The sequence below is a fragment of the Mandrillus leucophaeus genome, unplaced genomic scaffold, assembly GCF_000951045.1.
Source record: "Mandrillus leucophaeus isolate KB7577 unplaced genomic scaffold, Mleu.le_1.0 Scaffold351, whole genome shotgun sequence".
NCBI classification, from domain to species: Eukaryota; Metazoa; Chordata; class Mammalia; order Primates; family Cercopithecidae; genus Mandrillus; species Mandrillus leucophaeus.
The window spans coordinates 1119316-1128683 of NW_012103710.1; positions in this window are offsets into that span (position 1 = coordinate 1119316).

The following is a 9368-nucleotide window of genomic DNA, read 5'->3' on the forward strand; positions in this document are numbered from 1 at the left end:
CAATTTAAGGGGAGAATCAAGGGTGCCAGAGATGGGGGCAGGTTGCAGTTTTAAATGAGATTGTCATAGTAAGCCTCACTGAGTAGGTAAGCCTCAATGGTCAGAAATGAGTAAGGGAGGTAGAAAGTAGAAAAAGGAGATGAGATCAGAGAAACACTTGGGGTGAGGAGTAGAGAAGATGGACTTGTAGGCATTGGCGTTTACCCTGAACGGGATATGAGGTCACTGGAACGCTTTAAGCAGAGGACTGATGTAATTTGACTTACGCTTACTCTGACTCTCTATAAAGAATAAACTCTGGTAAGGCAAGGGTAGATCAGTTAAGAAATCATTGCAATAATCTAGGTGAAAAGGATGACTTTTGAACTGGAATGGGACCACAGGAAGTAGTAAGTGACCAGGTATATTTTGAAGGTGGAGGCAACAGGATTAGGTGTAGCGCAGACGTGTTAGGTGTGGGATATAAGAGAAAGAGCAGATAAAAGATTGACTCCAGAAATTTGGCCTGGAATCATCATTAAATGACAGGATGAAGACTGAAAGTAGAAAACTTTATGGGGAGAAAACTAGAAGTCCCATTTGAGATGTGTTAAGTTTGAGGTATCCATTAGTCATCCAAATGGAGGTTTTTCATCTAGCAATTTAGCATATAAGTCTGAAGTTTAAGAAAAAGGTCAGGGTTAGAGATAAAAATTTGAGAGTCTGACATCGATATAGAATGTCATTTCATATGACTGGTTGAGATGGCAAGGAAGGGAATGTAGATGAGAAGAAAAAGAACTAAACTCTGAGGAACTTCAACACTGAGCATTTGGGGAGAAGAGGAGAAGCAAGCAAAAGGAGACCCAAAAAGCAGCAACAAGTGGCATGGCAGGAAAACCAGGAAAGTATAGTGTCCTTGAAGCCAAGAGTAAAAGTAAAAGTAAATCTAGAACAAGCTTGTCCAACTCACCAGGATAGCTTTGAATGAGGCCAACACAAATTCATAAACTTTATTAAAACATCATGAGATTTTTTTTGCCATTTAGCTCATCAGCAATCGTTAGTGTTAGTGTATTTTATGTGTAGCCCAAGACAATTCTTCTTTTTCCAATGTGGCCTAAGGAAGCCAAAAAATTGGACACTGCTGGATCTAGAAGGAAGAAGGCCTTAACTGTGTCAACGCAGCTGATATGTCAAGTAAGATGAATCCTGAGAATGGAGTGTGGCATTCAGTGGCATGATGTTATTGGTGACCACAGTAACAGTGGAGCCATGAAGGGGCCAAAATCCTGATGGCAAGGGGTTCAGGAGGTAGAGGACAACACTGAACATAGACAACTATTTCAAAGAAGTAGCTACAACTACTACGTCTGCTTTACAAGTCCCAGAGAGATTTTGTACCGACCCAAGTTCATAAAATAGTAGCCAGGGGAGCTGAGTTTGTTTGAATACAGAATCTGCTCTTTGTGCCACTGTCTCATACCACCTGCAATCTGCCCTCCTCACAGACATAAGAATTCAATGAAAGAAGAATCATGGACTAGAAGTCGCCATTTATTTCCTGTTTTCTGTGTTTTCCCACCAAAAATTCAGACCAGTGTTCCTACAACCTTCCACCAAATAAGTTCTTCTCTCACTTTGTACTTTCATCGTTTCTGGGTCTTCTTGTCACTTCGATTATGTAACCACTTATCCTACCTCATCTGACACTCTCCTCTTTAGAAAAAAAAAAAAAAAAAATCCTGGCTGGATGTGGTGGCTCCCTCTTGTATTCTCAGCATTTTGAGAAGCCAAGATGAGAGGATTGCTTGAGCCCAGGAGCTCAAGACCAGACTACGCAACATAGTGAGACACTATCTCTACAAAAAAATTTTTAAAATTAAAAAACAAAATCCCTTGATTATTTCTATTCCTAGTTACCATATTCACAGTTTCCACTTCATCGAATCCTTATTTTATTTCCCACTGACCTAGGAATCAATGGCCTTCAGTGTATTTCCTCCACCCAATAGACTTTGTCTAGTAAAACCTGTAACAAGTCCACCACTGATTCTGGCTGGGAGGTAACACACCTCAAGTAGTTGGAAAATAAAGTGAAGAATTTTTGTGTGCATGTACGTGGGTTGAGGGTAAAGGCTGTGGCAGGCAAGCTGAAAACCAAGGGGGAAATCAAAATCCCAGAGAAAGTTAGGTTTACTGTGACCTCCCTAGCACGGCTGGCAGAACATGGGTCCGAGGGTGGGAACAAACAATATGGTCCATAGTGTGACAAAGAGACATATTGCAAAATAGAGTTTCACACCAAAAGGATTGCAGGTTTACAATGCAGGGATGGAGAGTGAGTCGGATAATCATAGACTCAGGCCAATTACATGGCAAGGAAAATATTGAGAATGAGCCCACAAGCACAGATGACTTGTCACAAAGTACCCTGCTTTTATTTCTCTCCTCATGGCATGGCTTCAAGTAGCTGTCGCCCAGTTGTTTCATGAAGCACTCCCAAAATCTTCCTTTCAAACTGGAAACTCATAGTCACAGTGACAAGCTCAAAATAAATTGAACTTCTATTTTACAATGTACTCTGTTTGACATCACTTGAAAAAAACGCCGATTTCTCCACAGGAATTATTATCTTTTATGGACATGATGGTCCCAGTTGTAATACGCATCTTTGCAACTCAGAAATCTATTACTGATTTGTGCATTGTTCAGCTTGTTTCTATATACACTGACCTGTTCCCAGTATATTGCCTGCCCTTGCTCCATGAAAGCTCATGACTCATGAACGTCTGAGTCATGCTCTGAAGTTGTGTGAATTAGTCTTAATTTAGTACTTTCCCGTTATCAGTATAAGCCCTGCCTGCTGAGAGCTTTGTTTCATCTTCCTTCCTAGCACTTGGAGTTCTCTTAATTGGTAGTTGATAACTTCCACAGTGAGCATTTTACATGAGGCAGTAAAAGTTGGCACGATAGCAAACAAAAAGAACAAAACAAATTGGCACTGAAAATAAATTATATTGTGTAAGACATTAGCACCCAGAAAAACCAAGATTTTGTAGATAAAAAATTTCTTGTTTATATTGTTATAAAGTAATTAACATCACCTTCTAATAGCAGATCACAAATTAAGATGACAACTCTAGAGAACTTAACAGATATGAGAAGGGGAAATGGGGGAATTTACTCTCTTACATCAAAGTAACAAGAGAAGCTTTGTTCATTCGCAGCTATATGTGTCAATGAGATTAAATTATTGCACCAGAGAGGAAGAATTAGATTAAATAAGTGGATACCACGCACACACCAAGTGTTCCTACCATATCTTGGGGCCCCAGAGAGAATATAATCTGAGATTATAACATCATTTTATGTATTGACACCGTATGGTATTTAAAAGCCTTTAGGAATTAATAGCATCTGAGAACCAGAGAAACATGCCAATGAGTGTATTATCTGGTTTAGAAAACATGTAGACAATGATCCAAGGAATTCATTTCTATGTTAGAATAGATAGCAACTCATTTAATTGTTAAAGAGTTTAGAAGAAGGGTCTCGAAAGTGTGCCTATTATTTCCTTTTTTCTTTCTTTGTAGAGACAAGGTCTTACTTGTTGCCCAGATGGGTCTCGAACACCTGGCTTCAAGTGATCCTCCCGTCTTGGCCTCCTAAAGTGCTAGGAAAACAGGATGAACCACAGTGTCCAGCATTTTCTTTTTTTGCTTCACTGCTCTAGGAGTATTTAGCTTTCACTGGTTTTCTGTGGGCATGTTTTTTTGTTTTGTTTTGTTTTGTTTTTGTTTTTGCTTTGTTTTGTTTTGTTTTTTTCTGAGACAGAGTCTCACTCTGACATCCAGGCCTGAGTACAGTGGCACGATCACTGCTCACCACAGTCGTGACCTCACAGGCTAAAGCAATCCTCCCACCTCAGCCTCCAGAGTAGCTAGGACCACAGGCATGTACCACTACCTCCAGCTAAGTTTTTAAAATTTTTTGTAGTGATGGGGTCTCGCTATGTGTCTGGGGTTGTCTCAAACTCTTAGCCTCAAGCAATCTTCCCACCTTAGCTTCCCAAATAGCTGGGATTACAGGTGTGAGCCACCACACCTTGCCAGTGGTCATTTTTTCAGAAAAGAAAGTTTGATTTTTGCTAAATGTTTCACACATTTTTAAGGTTTGTAAGTAAAAAAGTCTTTAAATTCTGGGAATTCTACAATCTCTTACTCATTCACGATAGTTTTTTTTTTTTTTTTTTTTTTTTTTCCTTTAGAGACAGGATCTGGCTCTGTCTCCCGGGCTGGAGTGACAGTGGTGCAATCATAGCTTGCTGCAGCCTCAAACTCCTGTGCTCAAGGGATCCTTCCGTTCCAGCTTCCTGAGAAAGCATGCGTCACTACACCCAGCGAATGTGTTTTGTTTTGTTTTAGTAGAGGCAAGATCTGGCTATGTTACCTCTTCTAGTCTTGAACTCCTGGCCTCAAGTGATCCTTCCACCTCAGCCTTCCAAAGTGCTGACATTACAGTATGAGCCACCAAACACAGCCCATTCATAACAGTTTTACACACAGTTGATACTTTATTATTCATTCATTCTTTGTTGTCATTCATAACAGGTGAGACCCTGTTATCCCAGTGGATAATCCAGAATTAATTTTTTTTGATCTTATAATGTATTATGCTTCTCCTCCAGAAAATTCATTTACTTTTGGTTTATATTAAGATGTTAATAAAAGAAGAAGGCCATATGTTTCTTAGCACCGAGGATTAAGTGTGTATGTGGTTCTGTCTTTATATATTACAGATGCGACTATAAATCAGAAGTAGATTGCTGTCCAATAAATATGCATTACATTACAGTTTAACAAAATATATCTATTTCTCTTTCCTTTGTTCTTCCTTCCCTTTACTTGTTTATTTAAAAATATTCATGAAGTCTCCATGATTGTCTATGCACTGTGTGAGATGCCACAAATAAAGCACTAAACAAGAAAGACAAACATATCCCTTGACCTCAGGAACCTTAGCATCTAGAGAGATAGTCGATTATTGTTTATTTGTTTTTTCCTGAGGCAGGTCTTGCTTTGTTGCCTAGGCTGGAGTTCAGTGGTACAATCATGGCTCACTGCAGCCTCGAACTCTTGGGAGATATAGCTGAGCATTGAAGAAATCTCTATATAATCCCAATTGTCACTATCATGATAGAAAAGTATAAGGAGACATGTGTATTAATTTATGAGCCAGGCTTCCCTGAGAGAACAGCATAGCTGGACCTGAAGTATATGGAAGATATAAAGGAGGAGATTTAGGGGTGGATACATTCCAAGCTGAAGTTAATACAGTGGGCAGAATTGTGAATAAGCATGGGAAGTTCTGTGCTTCCCTTGAGCCGAAACCTGGAGATGCCACAAAGTTAAAACAGTCTTTGATGGATCCTGGAACTCAAATCAAAGACTGTGAAAAGCCCATGGAGAACCAGAAGGTAAGTCAAACCCTACAGAACCCGGAGGAAAGCTTTGTAGTTCTGGGCTTCTCTTGCTTCACATTTACTAGCCAACTCATTGCTTACTTTGCCATACTTGATTCGAGGGGTAGGCAGGAAACATAAGCTCCAGCCTGGCACCAGCCAGGGAAGTCAGTTCATCTAGGCACCATGGGACTCTAAGTGAATAGGAAGTATAGAATAATCACCCAATGCAGGACTAAATGGCTTCCTAGCACCACCACTGAGTCCCTGCTGAGTAGCTATGAGAGGAAGGAGCACCTCACAGAAAAGAGCAGTGCTCCGCACAGGTTGGGGAGAAAGAAAGGCAGGTTATAGAATGCAAAATCAGAGGCTCTTTTCCCTATGGTAGCCACCCTCTAACACACATGTATACTTTCATCAAGAGGAGGGTCAGCTAGGATCCAAGCCATTATCCCTCTCTTCAGGTACATATCACCAGCCAAGGAAAATGGCGATTCCACAAATAGGAACACACAGGAAAACACAGACATCTAAGGAGTACAAATGCAAGCTCTATGAAAAAAAGATTCAACTCTCCATGAGAAAGCAAAACTAATAAATCAAATTGAATAAGACTAAATAAGACTTAATGCAAAGGCCGGGCGCGGTGGCTCAAGCCTGTAATCCCAGCACTTTGGGAGGCCGAGACGGGCGGATCACGAGGTCAGGAGATCGAGACCATCCTGGCTAACACGGTGAAACCCCGTCTCTACTAAAAAAAATACAAAAAGCTAGACGGGCGAGGTGGCAGGCGCCTGTAGTCCCAGCTACTTCAGAGGCTGAGGCAGAAGAAAGGCGTAAACCCGGGAGGCGGAGCTTGCGGTGAGCTGAGATCGGGCCACTGCACTCCAGCCTGGGAGCCAGAGCGAGACTCCGTCTCAAAAAAAAAAAAAAAAAAAAAAAGACTTAATGCTTCTTAAGATGCTTAAGATTAAAATGATCATAATACCTTTATCAAGGATGGAGAGAATATTGAAAACATGAAGCAATTAAGAAGATCTAAGTAGAAATATTAAATACGAAAAATATAATGTTGAAATAAGGGATTTAGCTGGACGTGGTAGCTCATGCCTATAATCCCAGCATTTTGGGAGGCCAAGGTGGATGGATTACTTAGCGCAGCCTGGACAACATAGTGAGACTCCATCCCTACTTAAAAAAAAAAAAAAAAAAAAAAAACTGGAAGTGGTACGTTCCTGTAGTCCCAGGTCCTTGGGAGGCTGAGGTGGGAGGAGCACTTGAGCCCAAAATGTCAAAGCTGCACTGAGCTGTGATTGCAGCACTGCACTCCAACCTGGGTGACGGTGAGACCCTGTTTCAAAAAGGAAAAAATAAAAATAAAAAAAGGAAATAAAAAAGGACTTAATATCTTAGGGAAGTTGAGAAAAGAAAGTATCAGAAATGATTTCAGCCAAAGTTTGCAAGTGACTCATCTGGTTAATATTGAGATTCCTATACAAACAGATTTTTCCTATTCAGTCATTTAATAGATTTTAGATACTATAGTTAAGAAATATTCCTCAACTCTTTCTCTATGACTCATTTTTTAGTTAAAAAGAAAAAAAATCAGGTAATTCTATACAAAAAACATTTTTTGTAAATAACACAAATAGTACATAAATACATGCTTACTGTATAAACTTTAACACAGAAGTATGTAGAAGAAAAATAAAACTTTCTCCTCAACATCATTCTCAACACACAGTTTGCTTTTCCTTTTCTTTAACATAAATAAGACAACATCATGGTATTCTGCTTTTTTCATATAAAATATGTATTTTGAATATATCTCTTATATATACATATTTCTGTGTATTTATAGCTCCTCTTTTCTTTTTTTAATTAGTTTTTTCTTGTGTCTTTTTACTTTATAATTTTGAAAGTATTCATAATTATATGCTTATTAAAAAATCAAACAACACCAAAGGGTGTGTAGAGCACAGTCAAAAATCCCCTTTCATCTGTCTCTTTATCCTTTTATCCATTTACACACACAGACACACACATGTGAATACATGAATATGTGCATGCATGTATGTATATATTTTCACTGCTGTGAATTCGGGGACTGGGAAGATAGAAAAGTAAACTTCCACAGCAGATAGGTGCAGTGGAAACACATTGGTTTCCATTTTATGTTATTATATAAATTTAATCTCTTGTAGTTTGAATATAAACAGAATCAGACAATATTACCCCGTAATTTACTTTTTGACTGAGTCATATTTCTTGGCAATCATCTCAGGTAGGCATATGGAACTAACTTATATTACTGATGAATGAAAATTCTCAGGTTTACTATTCCAACAAAGATAGCATCTAGGTATTTTACCAGAGCTACATGGGACTATATTAGCCTGCCTGATCCTTATTCTAAAGATAACCACTTGTCTGCTGGAAATTTTTTTTCTGAATATGCAGTAATAATACTGTGTCTGGAACAAACAGTAGCAAACTGTATACAGTACTGGAGTACTGCTTTCCTTGGATTTTATGGAATTTATTAATATTACATTCCATCCTCAGACAACTCTTGACCTTTCTAAATATTGTAGTTTAAAAAGTAGAATGAAATATGCTGAAATTTCAAGTAATTATTAGTTTAGAGAATTTTCTATCAAAGAAAATTAAAGAATATACTTATGGGGATCTTAAAAACACACACAAAAACACATAATTATGATAACCATTTGATTTTAATAATCACTACAATTCAGAAGCAGTCTTCCCCTTTATTCCCATTATTTTTATTGAAATCATCTGGCTTTTCTGTTGTGTATGTCTCTGGTTTAGTTTAATCATTTAGTTAATTAATAATGACCTACTGGTTTGTTTTTCCAGAATTTTTACTATTATAGTCAGGAAGTTTTATAGAATCACTGGAAAAATCTGAAGATATAATGATATTTCAGTTTGGTTCTTCAAATACAGGTATTTATTGTTCTTTTTTAACACTGGGCATTGAATAAGCCAAAGTTTTTTATTCTTAGCAAATCTCATCCTATTCAAAAAAATTCAAAAATTTTACAGAAAACTTTTTTCAATTCCTATTTTTCAATTATTTTATATTCGAAGATATAACAACAAAGGGAAAAAAGAAAAACAAAACTATAAAATAGAGCCAGACACAGTGGCTCATGCCTGTAATCCCAGCATTTTGAGAGGCAGAGGCAGGAGGATCACTTGAGCTCAGGAGTTTGAGACCAGCCTTAGCAACATGATGAGACCTCATCTCTACTAAAATTAAAAAAAAAAAAAAAAAAGTAGATGGGCATGGTGGCACACACCTGTAGTCCTAGCTATTTGGGGGGCTGAGCTGAGAGTATGGTTTGAGCCCAGGAAGTCAAGGCTGCAGTGAACCCTGATCATGTCACTGTACTCCAGCCTATGTGACAGAGAAAGGCCCTGTCTCAAAAACAAAAACAAAAACAAACAAACAAAACCTGTAACATGTAAAGATAGGGAAATGGAGGGTTTCATGTGCAGTTAAGTGTGAATAATATCTAGTAAAGGACAGAAAATACTGCTACTAACTTACAAATGATTAAGGAAAAGTTAAATTAATCCTATGTTCATGTTGCCTTTATTCAAAACAAAATAATTATTCCTCCTCTCTTTGCTCCAGTTGAATATTCCACTATAGTTACTTTTGTGTTGTTATTGCTGCTAAATCTGGGTTCTTATGGAGAGACTAAATCGCTTATTCCTCCTTATCTCATCCCAATGGGACACACAGAGTACCTAGTACTCAACACATTATTAGTTAAGGTAATGAAGTAGATAATTCATTTTTTTTCTTAGCATCATCTTCAGGCTGGGACAAGAAAATGAATATGATTTTATTTTGTAACATATTTCTCCTGGGTAGTAAAAGGATTTGTGGTTC